Here is an 11605-nt window from a genome sequence, read left to right as displayed (position 1 = left end):
CTGTGGTGAAAAAGGCCCGACAGCGTCTCTACCACCTCAGACGCTTGAGAGACTTCCAACTGCCCTCCAAGGTGCTCAGGAACTTTTACTCGTGCACCATAGAGAGCATCCTGGCGGGAAACATCTTAACCTGGTTCGGGAACAGCACCATGCAGGACAGACGAGCTCTAGAGAGGGTTGTGCGGTCAGCTGAGCGCACCATCCGCTCCGAGCTCCCTGACCTGCACTCAATCTACAGCAGGCGGTGCTGGACCAAGGCCAGGAAGATGGTGAAGGACCTCAGCCATCCCGACAACAGACTGTTCTCTCTGTTGAGGTCAGGAAAGCGATTCCGCTCCCTGAAGACCAACACAGAGAGACTTAGGAGGAGCTTCTTCCCGCAGGCGATACGGTCTCTCAATCACACCACCACACAGTACTGACCCACACATATGGTTCTTACACACACACTGGACTTTCTGGACATTGTTTTTGCACAACACTGGTCACTATATTCTTCATTTCCGGTTAATACTTGTACAGCTGCTGTTATTGTGTATATATTTATTTAGATTTAGATTTCTTCATACATTCTTATATAGTTCTATATTGTGTATTGTGTATTTTGTTGTACAGTTATTTTATTTTCAACTTTAATTTATATATTTTATCTTATTCTTCCCAGTTAAATTTACCCTTCATTCTAATTTGTGTTGTACAGTTATTTCATTTTTAACCTTAATTTATATTTTATTCCTTCCTAGTTAAATTTACCCTTTTTAATTTTTCATATTTATTTCCTATCTTATTCATAGCCTTTTCCTTTTTTGTTTTCTTTAGGTCACGAGCAGTTGTCCAAGCATTTCACTACATATCGTACTGTGTATGACTGTGTACGTGACAAATAAAAATTTGAATTTGAATTTAACGAATGCTTGTTATTGTTAAAGTTAACCCTTCCCTTAGTTCTTCTTGTCTTTCTGGTATAATCTCAAGTTATTTCCAGAAATATACCTTCTGCTTTTCACAGCATGTAGACGAAGTGATTTTTGAATGAAAATCCTATGTCAGCAACTCTTTACTGATGTATTACTTCACTGATGATAACCCTCTACCTCAAAAGCACATACTTTATCTTACCTTTTTGGTTGAAACATAGTTAACTGTCCGTGGCGTCTACATTCAAACTGCATAACCTGTTTTTTTTTTTTTTTTTTGCACTGTAGCAACCCCTGTGATGTACAAATGGCAAACACAAGCAATCGCTGACCTTGACATTTTAGTGAGTGTTGATAGCATTGCTCCATATTTGGACTCCATATTTTTTTTTCTGCAACCACAGATGAGCAAGAAAGTTACCTGTAGGTATAAAAATGACCCCCTGTGAACTGCTGCAGAAATAGTTCCAGTAAAATTAGGTATGCTGGGAAAACATGGAAATATGAGTGTGTGAGCCATCTCATTACGTTGTGACTTATCTGCCTTGAACTGCCAAATATAATTTTAAGCATTAACTAGCCTCCACCTGAAGAACCTCTCCTTTTTAGTGGCTTTATAACTGCCAAATATTTCCCCTTCTTTTCCCCAATGATTACATCTGCCTCAGCTTTGCTTTCAGATGACTGGCTTCTTTGCTTAGTTCAAATGGTCAGTTTTTTCATGCTGCGCTTTGATGACAGGCCACATCTCCTCATCACATGAAAAACCTGGCTGGTGGGCCAGCAAGGTTGCTCCTCACCTCCCACTGCTAACTGAGATTTGTTTCTTATTAGTAAAAAATGCCAACGATTTTGTTTTAACACAAAGCTAAAAATGCACTTAATGAAGTAAAGTGTACAAAATAGCCCTCCAAAACATAAACAATATAGTCTTTAATGCAGCAAAATTGTCCTTGGCATTGTTGTAATGTCTTATATAATGAGCTACTGAATAATTCATAGTGATTCATTAATACATAAGCAGCATTTAATAATGTAGCTGATCATGGTGGAGACTTTGCTTTGGTGTAGTTTAGCTGCTGAATGCTCTGATCTATAAGAAAAACCCTGTACTGATATGTAAAGGAGCAAAAGTAGAATTTTTTTTTTTTTAGATAAAACCTTTTTGTGAAAGTGTTAAACAATTAAATCCTTAACAGGTAACACATACATATTCTAAAATATATGGGCTCACTTTAAATCTAAATATGAATGATGAAAAGGAAAAGTTAGAATATGGCAGTCCGAATAAAACACTCTCAGAACTGAAAAATCCAAACTGCTGAGTGGCATTTGATCAGTGGGTTCAGAGCTTGACATCAGAATATCTACATTGTTTGATAAACATTTCAGTTTCAGTCTCAAACTGTCAAATAGCGAATTATTCTTTCATGAATAACCATTTGCACCGATGTTCAAGGCTCATGCAGAGAGAAATATGTTGAGGTGGAGATGCGAAACTCTTCATAGCAGCAGCCTGAAAAAAGCAAACTGAAATGCAGCCACAAAACATGTCACCTTTAGAGTTACAGATGTGACTCTCGTATTTCCTCAACTGGAAAAAAATTCTGCCATAGATGCTGCTGCACTTGACTGAGCTGAGCACTACTCTCTCTTTTTGGGAAAACTGGTGAAAGACAGTCTGGAAATCAGCAAGTGAAGTGTGAGCTCCCTTGGCAGGTTAACCCCCCCCCCCAAAATAAGTAAATAAATAAGTAAATAAATAAAAAAAAACCAACAACAAACAAAAAAAAACCGACCCAGATTTTTATTTTCAAAAAATTCTAGGCATGCTGGATTATCGAAAACACTTGAGATCAGCCAATTACACCTGATAAACCAGTAAACGTGGCTCTTATTATACTATACACTCGCAGCCAGTTCTCACTTTGAGGAGAGAACACTGTGACATTGAGGTAATGAACTCATAACATGTATATAAATGTACCATCTGTCGTAATGCCATGCATGAGTTGGTACAGGTACTTGTGATGGAATTTTGAGTTTCTCTTTATCATGGAGTGGCTGATTTTCCAGGCCTATTATAGTGAGTCACTTTGTGATGCTGTGCCATATTGCTGTGCTAACCACCAATCAGAGACTACTGATGGAGGGAATATCTGGTCATGTTTGAGTGAGAATCTGTTATTGAGTGACTTTTTGCTCTGGAAGCCATTTCAGAATAAAATCTGCATAATTGCTGCCCTAAAATGTGACAGGCTATCATTATCTCCGGACAGCAGCTTTTTTGAGCTAGGCTTATTCCTTTTTAGAACATAATTTGGTCAAAATTCAGTGGACACAAAGCCTGTTTTCTTTCCAACTCTGGCTCCTCTTACATCCCCATAACACTTAAAAGCTAAACTGCTGCAGTAATTACAGTCACATAGCTCTGATCATTTGCCAGAGGTTGGACATTTAATCTTATCAGAGGCAATCACCATAAGGAACAGTTCTAATATCCCCCATGAAAGTCTGTAAATGCATTGCTCCTTGATATTTTTACATTTGTAGCCTTCAAACCATTATATTTATATTTCCTTTTATAAATTAGGCGCTATGAGCTGAGAAAGTGACAGTAGTGCTGCTATGCTCCATTACAGCTAAGCATTCTGTGCAATGACATCCCCTGCTCATCTCCAAAATTGCTTATCACACAAACGTGCTCGGACGAACCCTTTAATGCTTAAATGTTTGCAGCAGAGCAAAAACACCAGTAACATCAAATCTGTCAGCGTGTTTTCATGTTTACTTTGTACAATACCATTATCTAGTGTCCTAATTACACAGACGAAAGTAGCAGCACGAAAAATTGGCGATGCACAGAACTGCAGATACAGGACTTAACAAGTTCATTTGCCCTTTTCTTGCAATCTCTGATGGCCACAGACCTCCCGCCGGTATGGACCCTGCTGACACTGCACACAAGTAGCTTGCATTCAAAGACAAGTTGACAGCATCCATTCGTGACTTTATAACCGAAATGATTAAGAGCCAAATCTTTACAGTCCAGTACAGGCCCAGGTCTAAAACAAGCCTTTGCCTACAACAAAAACACCTTTGACTGACTATTCTGTTTAACAGAGTTTTTATCAAGACTTCATCTTTATAGTCAGTAGCATTTGTCTTCTAGTATTCTCCTATTAGATCAAATTGTATGTCAATAGTTACAAATATTACTGCCTAATGCTTTTCATTGATTCAAATAAAAAGTTTAAGCTTAAATTCCAAGAGTCAGGCATCTAGAGGATACAGCCCCTACTGCTCAGGGGGGAACATAGGAAACACAGGAGAAGGCAGCATAATCACCGCATGATATGCAGTTTCCTCTCCCAGACATTAAAGAGAATTTTGGTCCTCCATGCCAATTTAAAAGCATCTTCATGGGACTGAAATTTTGTGTGGTTTTATCAAATCAAAAAAGATTGCTGTTTTCATGTTCTTTATGGACAGATTTGTCATCTTCCTGATTAATATTTAATAATAACCCAGAGATTCTTATATCAAAAACTCCAAGGCATATACAACACTTACTTGCTGGCATTGCTACAGCGATGAAAAAAAAATTGTATTTGATCTAAGCTCTCGCAATCTGCAGCTTCCTCTTCAGCACTGGAGGTTGACTGAATTTGCTGTGGTAGAAACGGGCACTATAATTACCAATAATTACATGTTTTTCCTTCCATGGCAGTGTTTACATGTGTTGTGTTTAATTTTAGATTTCACCATTAAATGATTCCCAACTCTCACTTATTTGTGAGAGCAGTAATAATTATGATGATTGTCAGTGTAAAAGCAGGGAATCAGAAGAGGCTTTCAGGATTTTGTGTACGAGAGGCTGTATTCTCTTTTATTGATATTTCTGTTAGACGATGAGAGCTTGGAGGCTGAATGGGGCAGCACAATGACAGTTTCAGTTGAGAACTGTTATGGTTGTTCAAACTGAAATTCAAATTCAGATAGCTTATTGGCATGAATGTTTAGCTAAACAATGTTGCCAAGGTCTCAGACTTCTCGGTATAGTGTGCAACAATTCATCCACCTATCCATCCATCCACTCATCCATGCATTCATCCAACATCTCTGGTAGCTGGCAGGTGAAAATAGGAAAGCAAGTGACTCTTTCCAAATGTGGACAAACACCTGTCTCCCCAGCCCGAAGACTTTTGTTTTTAACAAACTCTAATTATTTCCCCTTAATGAGCTCCCGTAGTGGTCGATGTGCTCTCCCATCATCATTACTGCGGGGACAGCAGTTGCAGTGCTGGGCCTGACTGGCAGCTTACACAGACCTGTTCTCCCTGACTGACTGCAGGCTGCACTTCCTGACAGCTGGAAGCCAGCCTCCTGGAGCACAGCATACAATCACACACAAAAGGAAATACACAAGCACACAAATGCATGAACTTGTGTGGGCACTCAAAGTTTTTACTTGAAGTTCTGTTTTCTGTTTTTTTTGTTTGTTTTTTTAAATTCAATATCACAATTACCTTGATATCAAGAAAAAAGAACCACTTGCCAAAGAGCACTGTATTTCCTTTTTAACCATGCCATTTCCCACTTTTCTTTCCTTGAGCTGCAAAAAAATCTGTTTGACCTTTAAACAATAGCTAAAAGTAGCAAACGTTTTAAAATGTTTTAAAAGTGTGGAAACATTATGACGATTTTAAGTGTCAGCTTAAACACATTATTGCAAAATACCCAGCAGTCTGCACACTTAAAAAAAAATTCTAATAGTGAGAAACAACTGACAATGGCTCATCTTCTCATTTTCGCTGATTCCTGTAAATATATATCTATATATAAGCCCTGTGATGATTTTTAGCGTCCAGAAGCTTTGGTTCGTACATTTGATGAAAGTATTTACAATTTATCAAATAAAATCATTCAATCATTTTATTTTTCCCTGGTTCAACTTCTCAAGGGAAAGCAAGGATTGCATTGATTTGTGATTTCATTTCCCCAGACACGAGTGCTGGGGTCAGCAGCAATATAAGAAGCAGCAGCAATAACTGATGCACACAAGACAGCTGTTAACCCAGGATTATGGTTCTGGTGTCTGTGTTTGATTTAAGCACTGATAGAAATACGAATACGGAGGTAAAAATTCCAGACTTTCCGAAAGGAATATGGTTAACGCTCTTCAAAGAGTAATTGCTTCTTTTCATAATATATCATTATAATGACTAATATAACTTGCATGGCTTCACAATAGCTTTCACATCACATTTCACAGTACTGGCTCTGCCTGCTGCTGCTCCATGCAGAGAGGCCTGAAAGAGCCTTTAAAGACCTCGAAAAAACGATGAAATAGAAAGCTGTTGCACTGCAGCATACGGCATCTACACCTTCACTTAAGGAAGTGTGTGAATGCAGCATGTAACATGTCTGTGAGTTAACGAGTTGAAATGATGCAAGATTATGTGCTAGCTAAAACATGTCTGATGCAAAGTGTCAGATTGTAGAGAAGTGTTTTCTGACATGCTCAAATCAAAGTCAGTCTATCTCAGCAGTTTGCAAACACTATGTGTGAGTTTGTAGGTAATAACTGCAGAGTTGTTAAATAATAATGTAGTTGGCAGCATTTGAAAGATTACTGGTTCTCCCATCACAATTACAATAATGTGCCCAAACGAATTGCTTCATCAAGATAATGTAACTTATTACATCTGATTACGTTTTGGTTATTTTTCCAACAAACACTTGAAACTCAGCTGAAAAAAGAAGATAAAAACACAAAGCAAGCAGTGCAAACCTCCAAATGATCTAATAATGATTTCAGACAGTTTTTTTTTTAATTTGCCAAGATTCGACACTGAGAATTTGTTAACAGCATTTTTACAGGCTGTATAAAAATACAACAAAAAAAAGCCTTACACTCTGGACTGAGCCTCTTTCTTACAGTCATGTTGAAAACTAATTCCTTTGATTAGTTCATCACCAGCAAGTGTGAACTATGAGTAGTTTGTGCAGAAGTTTTGGCAGTTTAGTGGTCTGGAACATTCAGGTGTGTTAACACAAATCTTTTTAGTGGATGTCACCCCAAATTCAACCCAAGGTCAAATCAATGACATGCTCAAAGGAACTGCAAAAACCCAAGAGCTACATGTCAGTCCTAAAGGCCTCAGCATGTTAAATGTTATTGTTCGTGACAGTAGGATTAGAAAATAACTATTGCTTGTTTTGAATTATTGCCAGTAACTGCAAGACTTCTGGAACAATGTCATTTGGACATACAAGACCAGAGTGAAGATGCTCAGCCGAAATACATAGCACATCAGCACAAACTACTCATAGAAACTGTCAGCATGGTGGTGAAGGGGTGATGAATTGGGCTTCTGTTGCAGCCACAGGACCGACCCTGGCAACTTTCAGTCATTGAGTTGACAATGAACTCTGTTGTGTACTAAATTATTCCACAGCCAAATGGGAGACCCGACTGCTAAGGCTAGGCTGAAGTTGGGTCATGCAACAGGACAATGACCCCCAAAACAGCAGAAAATCTATAACAGAATGACTGAAAAAAGAAATTGAGCCCAGTCAAAGTCCACACCACAGTCCAATGAAAATGCTGTGGTGTGACCTTAAGAGAACTGTGCATAAATGAATGCCCACAAACCTCAATGAACTGAAGCAACACTGGAATGACGAGTGGGCCAAAACTCCTCAATAAAGACGTGAAACTGATCAAGTCATACAGAAAATGAAGGCTTCAAGTTATTGCTGCTGAATTATGAGGTGTACTTAATTTTCCACAGGTGGGTGTGGCTTTGAAAACTTCCTTTTCATATGACTATATCAGAATTTAAATTTTGGTTATTTTGAGCAATGTGATATGATTTGTATCAGAGGTGGCTCAAATTATAAAGAAATGGATCCAATTACAGTAATTAATCCTCAAAAATTGAGTACAGCTTTGCTGTTGGGAAAAATGCCAAAAGTGGCATTACTCGAAGGCAAAAATAATCAGAGCAGCAGAATGAATGTTAATTCTAACTTGTAAGCCCCCACTTCTCCCATCTAAGAATATATTTGCCAAATATATTACAAACCTTTCAACATATTATTATTAACAATAATGAAAGTTTTATCAGTTACTGTGATGATTACAATTATTGGCAATAACATGTGATTTGTAATTTATTCATCATGCAGATAAATTACATGTTACTAGTTAATCGCCAGCACAATCGAAAGCATGTCTGGAGCTGTTACAGTAAGGTACAGTGTTGAGCCCAAATTCACTCTTATAAATCAGTTCAATTCAATTCATTTTTATTTATATAGTGCCAAATCACAACACCCGGGCCTTAAGGCACTGAGTATTGTAAGGTCAAGACACAACAATAATACAGAGAAACCTCATTAATCAGACAACCCCTTATGAGCAAGCACTTTGGCGCCAGTGGGAAGGAAAAACTCCCTTTTAACAGGAAGAAACCTCCTGCAGAACGAGGCTCAGGGAGGTGCAGCCATCTGCCATAACTGGCTGAGGGCGAGGGGAGTGAGACAGGACAACAGACATGCTGTGGAAGAGAGCCAGAAATTAATACTAGCTCATAATTAAATGCACGGTGGTGTGTAAACACATAGTTAGGAAAAGGGGCGAGAGAAGAAAAAACGCTCAGTACATCATTGGAAGGGTGTATTCAGGTATCTGATCCAACCCTGACTATAAGCTTTGTCAAAAAGGAAAGTTTTAAGCCTAATCTTAAAAGTAGAGAGGGTGTCTGTCTCCTGAATCCAAGCTGGGAGCAGGTCAGACAGAAGATGGCCCTGAAAGCTGAAGGCTCTGCCTCCCATTCTACTTTTAAATATCCTAATCACAAGTCGTAGAGCGAAATGCTCTACTGGGGTGACATGCTACTGAGCTCTAAGATAAGATGGGACCTGATTATTCAAGACCTTGTATGTGAGGAGAAGAGATAATTCTGGATTTAACAGGGGGCCAGTGAAGAGAAGCAAATATAGGAGAACTATGCTCTCTCTTTCTAGTCCCTGTCAGTACTCTTGTTGCAGCATTGATCAGCTGAAGGCTTTTCATGGAGTTTTTAGGACGACCTGATAATAATGAATTACAGAAATGCAGTCTAGAGGTAACAAATGCATAAACAAGTTTTTCAGCATTACTCTGAGACAGGGTGTTTCCAATTTAAGAGATATTGCTAAATTAAAAAATAAAAACATACACACTTGCTAAAAAGAACAATATTTGAAAATGGGCTTTCTGTTGTCAACAAGTTTGTATTTATTTGATTAAACAAATGCATTTGAGAAAGTAAAGGCTGATGTGATCACATCATGAACTAAGTGAAAAGAGAACGTAACATAATAATTCAAGAGCAACTTTTCTTTAATTAGGTAACATTGGGGCAAGCTGTCAAATGCTTTCTCAGCTGGCAGCTGCCACTTGCAGCAAGCCAGGCCTGTAATCCCATTTTGTTTATGCATATCATGTGCTAATGTAAAATATGATCATCTTTATTTGACTTTACAGAAGTGTAGGAGAATGTGCTGGATGTTGTATGTGTATATATTAAATAGCGATAGACATAACTATATTACTATAATTCTTATGCTAACAAAAGCTTGAGAAATATGGAGATCTATTTTTTATCAAGTCATCAGCCAATTCTAATGAAGTTGTTTTACGATATTATATTAATTTATTGTCTAAAAGCTGCATTATGCTGTCTTTATTCCATTCGGTTTACCCTCTAATCCCCACCGACTTTGCTAAATCTGAAATAAAATCTGCACTAATTCACACGCTGTGGAATGTTAATTTATAGCTTGGCTCACACAACAGATAATATGGGGCAATTATCTGCCTTTTCATATGTAAAGTATATTTTGGTTCATGTGGTGTCTCAGAGCTGAACAACACATTTAAACACATTGAAAGGCCAGAAGAGACCTCTCCAAGGATCTCAGATTACATTAGCTGTTAGCTAAAACTACGGTTAGCTGTATAGTTTATAATTAACTTAAAATTACTAAAATAAGGGATTTAAACTACTGAGATGAATTTAGAGGCGGCATTTCTTAATCAGCCAAAAGTTTCACATGATTTGTTGCACTGTTGGCATGAGAATAGCACACCACAGAAATCACAAGGTAGATAATTGAATTAATTATTCAATGTTCTAACACGCTAGCCTAGATAATAAACATATTAAACATTTTTCCTAGTTGAAAAAAGAAAAACCTGAAATAATATGCTGGTTAATATTGTTAGATCACAGCAGCCCAGTAATATAGGTAATGTAGACTATGTAAAAATACTTTTTGTTGAAATGTAAAAGTATTTAGTGGCCAATATGCACATGTCTTGGGTGTTTAACTAACTGAAGTTATAGAAAAGATTTTTTCAATATAAATGGTATCTGTGGCTGAAATTTTGTAATGTAAAAAACTTTCTTTGTACTTTAAATGTATCATGCAGCGGTTGTATAGAATAAAAATGGTAGGAGTACAAGAACATAACCCAGTTCAGTGTGTTGACCAAGCCAGTTGCTAAGAGAAGAACATTAAAAACCTAAATTGCAGTTCCTATGCTATGGCATGCCCTAAAAACAACTAAAATTGAATACACACCGTATAAGATATAGTGTGGAAGAAAATAAAATGTCAGTACTTCAAAACAACCTGACTATTTGTAGATCTGCTTTGTTACATTGTACCACTGGTTCAACATATAACAGTTTAATGCCACCAAAGATGAATGGGTGCCTTAAACATTACCATAAATTTCAGCCAGCTTCTCTGCGACACTGGCTTCAAAACAGGGCATCATTATTTTTTATCATATTACATCAGATTAAACAGTCCTTCTGTCTTCTGGTGTTATGAAAATAGGTACAAGAAATACAGTAATGCCTACATTTACATTTCCAATATACAAGTCGGCCAGTTATCATTGTAACAAGAAGATTTACACCGAGAGGTTTCCATCCAGTAGCAGTGCCACCGTACTCTATCACTGATAAATGGGCTAGCTCCGATCTGTGGACTTGTGCTCTGCCAGCAACATTGCATTGAATGAGCTGAACACAGTGACCTTGATACCCAGACTCAGAGTTGGTAAAGAATGAAGACTGACAGAAATGTAATGAAGTGTTTGGGAATATTAAGTGCCATTCTCACTGACATTGAATTGCAGTTTAGTATTTTATTATACCAAAATTGCCCACTGCAACTGTAGAACCTATATCCAGGACTCAAAGTCACCTCATAAATGCCATAAAAACGAAGAAACAAATGGTTTGCAGCAACCTGTGGTGAAAAGCAGCCCTATTATACATTTATTTAATATAGTATAGTAGAAATTGTTACTAGCAATCAAATCATTACTGGCACCAGTGAACCATGTGTAAAGGAGTAATTGACAATGAGGTAAAACACATTTGAATCCATGCATGTATAACAGCAGACTTACCAGACAAGTATCAAATCAAATCAAATCAAATCAAATCACTTTTTATTGTCACATCACATGTGCAGGCACACTGGCACAGCACATGCGAGTGAAATTCTTGTGTGCGAGCCCCACAAGCAACAGAGATGTGCAAACACAACAACACAAACGAGCAAAATACAAGAATGGCCAACCTGAAACTAATAAATATATGTACAATATATAATAGTGT

Source organism: Diplotaxodon limnothrissa, linkage group LG14 (assembly GCF_057381915.1).
Source record: "Diplotaxodon limnothrissa isolate DT_005_m linkage group LG14, D_limnothrissa_male_GT1.1, whole genome shotgun sequence".
NCBI classification, from domain to species: Eukaryota; Metazoa; Chordata; class Actinopteri; order Cichliformes; family Cichlidae; genus Diplotaxodon; species Diplotaxodon limnothrissa.
This window is presented reverse-complemented; position numbering follows the sequence as displayed.